Genomic DNA, 6,882 nt, shown 5'->3' with positions numbered 1-6,882 from the left:
AGCCCCCAAGATGTCAAAGTGCTGGGCAGCTGGTTTTCTAATACTCAAATAAATGGCTAGCACCTAAGCCCAAACTGCACATTTCTTGCCATGCAAGAATGTTCTCATTTTTTATCTATTTAAAGAAAACAAAGCTATTGGAGTCTCTCTCTTGGAATCCAAACCCTTGGAGCACATAGTTGCACTCTCATCCAAACATTCCTTTCCACAGGATGCTGAAAGAGTAGGGTATCTCTCTATCTGCCGATCCTCCTGACTGTGAGTTCCAGCTTGCATCCAATGATTACTGGTATCCACCCAATTCTTTACTGCAGACTACAAGAAAAGATGGTATTATAATTAACAGCTATTTTCAATTCTGCCTTTAGTGTTTACCAGTGAAATGAGATAACATCGTTCAAATGGGTACTGAACCAAAGAACATCTTAAATCCCCCCAAGTATTTCAGTTATTACAAAGACCCTAAGATCTTATCACAAAGATGCCTCATTAACTTCCAGAAGTAGGTTTCAACCTCTGTAGTAAGAATCTCTATTGTATCCTTGATAAAATAATCTTCATCACCCCTACTGACAGTAAATTGAGAATGAGTAAATATGAGAAGGCTGAACAACAACCCAGGTCCCAATTAAGTACCTACTACTCGGGTGACTCTGAGTTTCCCACTTGTTTTCTTAACACAGAAGTACTGGGGCTTTTGCCAGGAAGACCAAGGGACTTATACAAAATTTCCTTCAGGAAGCTCTGAAACGTATCCCTGGTATGCATAGGTCTTTAGAGCTTAGAGCAGATATACTTATTCTCAGGAAGTAAACTCCAGACACAATGTTAAAAGAGTAGAAACCAGCCCTTTCCTGAAGATAGTTCTTTCCTACTTTTAAGAGGACCTCTGGATAGACAACAACCAGCATAGAAGGTACCTCTGTAACGAGAATTCAGTCTGTGGTGGTTTCCATTCATATGATTATAAAAAACCAGGAAGTTGTGTCAGTCTAAAGGGCCAGTGTTTAGGTGAGGAGCAAAATCCCAGAAGCTCAAATCATTGTTGGGGTTATATTAAGTGGTTTGGGTTACATGTTACATGGGCAGGTCCACTAGTTTAAAGACGACTAGATAAGGAAAATATGTTGTATGCACAAGACCTTGCTTATTTAACAAATTTCTACAGTTTCTTTCAAGAAATATCAAATAAACATTGGTTTTATGGAAGTGCTAATGTTGAGAAAATCATGAATAGAGAATTTCACAAGTTTTTTAAAAATGCCCCCTTTGGGGGCACACAAATCAAATTGTAAGTCAAGGAATCACCCCCTAGTAACATTACTGTCATTTCATGTAAATTATTCAAGCAACAAAGAATGAATTACAGTACTGCAATCTATTTGAGAGATTCCTACTTTGAGTTAGTTCTCCAAAGGTTAGCCGCAAGTTTCTAAACACAGGAGAGGCTAAAAGCTAGGCTGTCACATTTGCAAAGTGTCTCATGCTTGGGTTATTTTGTAGAGAAGTTGTGGAAAAGGAAATTGGAGGGATATGGGACTTACTTAAATTATCCCCACAACTATCTGTAGTCAAGTTACCGGAACTTCAGGGATTGATGAGCTGAAAAACTTAGTCCTCTGAAACTGTGAAGCGATTTTACCTGAGGGGAATTCTGGTAAGACTTAAAAATAGGCTTCCAGAGCTAAATGGTGCCTGGAGAAGTCTATCTTCCACTCCCACATGCATAGGAAGAATTACCTTTAGATGGTTTTGAATCACCTATAATAAAAGAGATGCCATAAACTTCCTTAGCAACCAGTAACTATGGCAATAACTTTCTGTTTCATTACTGTCTTAGACAAGCCAAATTGTCCACTTTGCTCTTAAAATTAAGGAATTGCCCCAATGTCATATAGGGATTCCTTTCAGTCTTGTAAGTCTATGGATTCTAGCATTTAATAATCTTGGCAAAATCCCTGAAGTCAGGTCTCCGAGTAGATTTGGGCTGTGCTGGTAATTTCGTCATTGTCTATTCCTTAAATCCCCGGGGGGGGGGGGGGGGGGGGGGGGGGGAATTGAGCAAGAGATTCACTGGAAAGAAATGTCATGTTGCCAGATAAAATATTTGGGATATACTAAATTATTCATTGTTTATCTAAAATTCAAATTAATTAGGTGTCCTGTATTTTTATTTGTTAAAATTTGGCAACTCTACTTTATAATAAACTGGCCCTAATCTCAATTAGAACTGCAGAATCTTAGCATTGGTAGGGAATTTATTTTTTATTATTATTACTTTTTGCACTGGTAGGGAATTCAGAATTAATCTAACTCAAGCTTTTATTATTAAAGTTATAAAATTAACAATATGACTAAAATGCAACCTTTACTTAAGCATTCTAGAAATGGAAGTTTCAACCTTCTGAGCTACACCACCAGATTTTCAGTTATTGCAAACTTTTAGCATGTCCCGTCTTTCATTGTGCCTATTATTTGCTTTGGGGTAACTTTTTCTATTGGTTCTAAACATGCTATGTGGAATTAAGATACTCTGTGTTTCAAACACTTTCTATTTATTAGAAAAGATGGAATTTATTTTTTTAAGTTTACATTTAAATAAGACCACAGTATGTCTAACTTCTTGCTTTCAAGTGTTAACATCATGATATCTGTACCTTGCTAGAATCCTATCCAACCTTTTTTATTATAGATAAAATTCCCTACTTCTTTTGTTTAGCATTTTATTAATTATAGCTCATTCTGGGCTCTGTTGGCTATTCCTTCATGATACTCTGTGGTTAACTGGCCCTCATTTAGTGCTCCCTGTCCAGTTACCATGATCCAGTTATCATGCTTTTGACGTCTCCATCAAATATTTTATTAGAGTAAATATTTTCAAGCTTCCCATCTGTCTTGAGCCAATGTTCCTTTGAGTCTCATATCATATAATTATATCTTTACATTTTTCTCCCACTGCCCCCCCTCAAATGTTTAATACTTATTATAAATACAGTACATGTCTTTATTCTCCTAACTTAGGACACTTTCTATGTTCCCAGTGCTTTCATATCATAACTGTTCTTGCTCATTGGCAAAAATTCAGCCTGATTTAGTGGACTGCATTTTCTACTTTCCAAGAAACAAAGTTGTGCACAAAGAAAGTATTTATTACAGTTTACACCATCCCCTCATTTATTTTATTTATATTTATTTATTTTATTATGTTCAGTTAGCCAGCATATAGTACATCATTAGTTTTTGATGTAACACCCAGTGCTCATCACAACACATGCCATCCCCTCATTTTAAAAAAATACCAGAATGAGACTTTCTAAAGCTATCTTCCCTACTGAATCTTGCCTGTGTGCTACTTTTGAGGTCTCTGTGAGGAAAATATCATCAATACAGTCTTTCTAAAAAGACTCAAAATCTATGTTAAGGAATGTAATATGGGGTTGACTAGGTGGCTCAGTCAGTTGAGCGTCCAACTCTTGATCCCAGCTCAGGTCTTGATCTCAGGGTCATAAGTTCAAGCCCCATGATGGGCTCCACACTGGGCATGGAGACTACTTAAAAAAAAAAAAAAAAAGAATATACTATGGACACTATGTGCATGAGGACTACGTTATATGTTACAAAGTTCTTTCACATCCATTATCTTATTTCATCTGCATTATAATCCTGCAAGGTAAATACATAAAGAATTCCTCTTTTTTAAGACTGGTAATAAACAAGATTAAATGGCTAAAAAAATGAGAGATCTAGAAGTTGAATGCTAATTTTTTAAAATTTCAAATCTAATATTTTGATATCAATTGTTTCCCTCTTCTTTTTGCCCTGTTTGGTTCTCTGTTTACAATGTCCTCCTTTCCTCCCCATATTTTCAGACACTTTATGGATTTTCATAGATCAGTATGATCTTTTTTTTTTTTATATATACTGGTACTCCTTTCTGCTTCTATTAGATGTTGCTTTAAAAGCCAGAAAAAAATAATGGCTTTCCATGTCTTCATGTAACCTCTAAGTATTTGAAGGGATGGTAAGATACAAGCCCTTTACTAAAATTTCTTGAATATCCTTATATTTTCATCACCTGGGTCCAGGTCTTTTTTTTCCTTCTTCCTTTACCTTCCTAATTCTTGGCAGACCCCATATGCTTAATCAATATGGACAGGTGTGAGTGCATGCACACACACATGCACATATCTCAGAGGCACTGTCTGTGCCTGTAGGGTTTGCCTCATAAGGAATGCTTGTTTGGTTCAAATTCATCTTCTTGTCACTGAGTATTCATCTTATCTTCTGGCTGCTATCATATGTTACATGGATTCATGATAGCTCTTAATGTACTAGCCCTAAATATTCCCTTGAAATCTTTTTCCTCTTAGTCATGCTTATATAACAGATAATTATAATCTTAATACCCCATTTTAATATTTCATGTTCATATAACCAACGAAGTCAAATTGTTACGGAACCTGGGCTGGATCGCCCGATGGAAGAACCAAGCGGCACCCAGAGATCTTGGAGGATAGGAGGTTTATTTAACGCTGGCGGGCTCAGAGGAGAGTGGTCTCCAAAGGTCTGAGCCCAAGCACAAACAAAGGGAGCAATTTATACACTTCTACTTCTGCGTACTTGGCACTTTTGGCGACTGCGCAAAGCAGGGCAGTGAGAAGGACCCGGATTGGTGTGCACGGGAAGCAGGGCAGGGAGAAGAACCCAGAAGAGCCTCAAGCAAGGACTGGGACTCTCTTGCTGGCTCAGTCGGCCATCTTAGGACACAGATCTTCCTTATCATTCCCCCCTTTGATGCCCCTTTAGACATCTAGTTTAGAGGGCATCATCTTCATCTTCTAAGGGGCGATAGTAAGGAGTAACTGGAGCCTAATTTTAGCAATTTGAGTAGTAATAAACCTAGTAAGGGCATTAAGAATACAAGGACCAAATGCCACTCGGAGGAGAAGCAATAGGAGGTGGCCGACGAGGGGGGCGAGCCAAGGGAACCATTGTGAGAGTGTTTCCCACTGGCAATGTACTCGTTCCTGTAATTGGGTCAGAGTTTCTTGGGCCACCCCTGACTCATTAGCATAGAAACAACATTCCTCCTGTAGAAGGAGGCAGAGCCCCCCTTGCAAAGCCATGAGCAAGTCGAGCCCACGTGTGTTTTGGAGGACTACTGAGGCCAGCAAATCGAGTTGGTGCTGTAGGGCCAGGGCCAACTGAGTGAGGGCGGAAAAATCCGCCAGAGTTGTTGGGTTAACCCCTGGTACTAAACCTGAGACATCCCAATGCCAGTGGCACTGAGGGCAACACCTGATGCCGCCTGCAGGCTCATGATAAGAGGGATGGCTGTGGGGGGAACGTCGAAGGCAGCTAGGAGGTCTCCATATGAGTGGGGCATCGCTCCTGGGGAGGACTGAAATATCAGGTAAAAGACTGACAAGTGTGCAGGATCGATTGTGCAGGGTGATGCAGATGTATACACCTTGATCACAAGCTAAAAAAGTGTTGTTAGGTGCACAGACCCAATTGTGCCCCATGATGGGAGAGGAAGAGTTGCCATACAGCAGTACCGGAGCCAGACAGGGATAATCTGAGGTCGCCAGTGCCAAGGTGGGAGGTGACAAGGTAGATTGGCTGAGGATGACACCTAGGTATTGGATGGGACCGGGCTTCATACAGATCCAGCAGTCAGACCCTAGAGGTGGATTCGAGTGGTTAAGCGCTTGGTGGGAGGCATTAATTATACCTAACAGTTGTGCTATAGATGCTTGCTGCGTGTGGATGGGGGGCCCGGGGATGCTCCAGGGCAGTTATTTTCTGTCTGACTCTGGGGATTAACTGTAAGGCTTGGAGTGAACATGGACTTAATTATAAATTTGGCCATGGGGTCGGTCCCCATAGGGTGATACTGGCCCAACAGGAGAACGATTCCTGTAGCCCATGATGTGGCATTGGGTTCTAAGACAGAGAGGGTGAGCGGTATACAGTGATCACTAGAGCAAGAGGATGGGGAGGCCTTGCGTGACAAGGAAATCCAGATGTCACCGCACTGTTTGAGGCACCATCTGGTGGACCATCGTTCCGTTCCCAGCCAAGTAGATACCCATGACTCACATCCCCAGGCTTGTGAGCAGAACTGAGGGCAGGTGTTTGGCTGTTGAGGTGTAGGGCCCCCACAGATGGAGATATCTACCAGCGAGTAGCCTGAGTGAGGGCCATGGTAGGACCACCGTCTATGAGGTTCCCAGGAGGTATCAAGAAGTTGGCATCCATCAAAATGGAGGTCAACCTTTGGTGTGTGTCCATCTCCGGTGGAAGAAGTCAGCGGAGGCGCCAGTGTGGGATTGAGGGGGATAAGCTGGAAAGTCCATTTGCCAGTAACAGTGATACGAGAGTCTGTCCCCCCTGCCAGGCTGGGCAAGCTAGAGGCAGTCTGGAGGAACAGCACACCAGGCAGCAGAAAACCAGGACTGACTGGGGCCAGGAAAACCATGGTGAAATGCGCTCAGGAGTAGACAGCAGAGGGCCAATAGAAGTGGGATCTATGACCTTAGGTAGAAGGAGCCATCGTGGCTAACCCGTCAGCAGATGAAACCTGTGGATAAGTGAGTGCAATAATACACCTTAGGGACATCCAATAAGCAATGACAATAGTAAGTCTCTGGGGAAAAGTCCAGTCAGGAGGGGCAACAGTGTAGAGTCTGACTCCCAAGATGAGGGAAATCATGCCAATGAGAGCCAGGGACCATGGTGAGCAGGTGTCCCTCAGCTGGTGGAGCCTCATCGAAGATGAAGCCGGAGTGGGTTCATGAAGTCTGGCTGGACTCTCCATTGGCACGGCTCCTTGTCCGAATGATGAGCTTTCTTCACTCTAGAGTGGTGGACCCATGGGGT

This window comes from Neomonachus schauinslandi, chromosome 2 (assembly GCF_002201575.2).
Source record: "Neomonachus schauinslandi chromosome 2, ASM220157v2, whole genome shotgun sequence".
Lineage (NCBI taxonomy): Eukaryota > Metazoa > Chordata > Mammalia > Carnivora > Phocidae > Neomonachus > Neomonachus schauinslandi.
The sequence above is the reverse complement of the archived record's forward strand: the minus strand, read 5'-3'. Positions refer to the sequence as shown.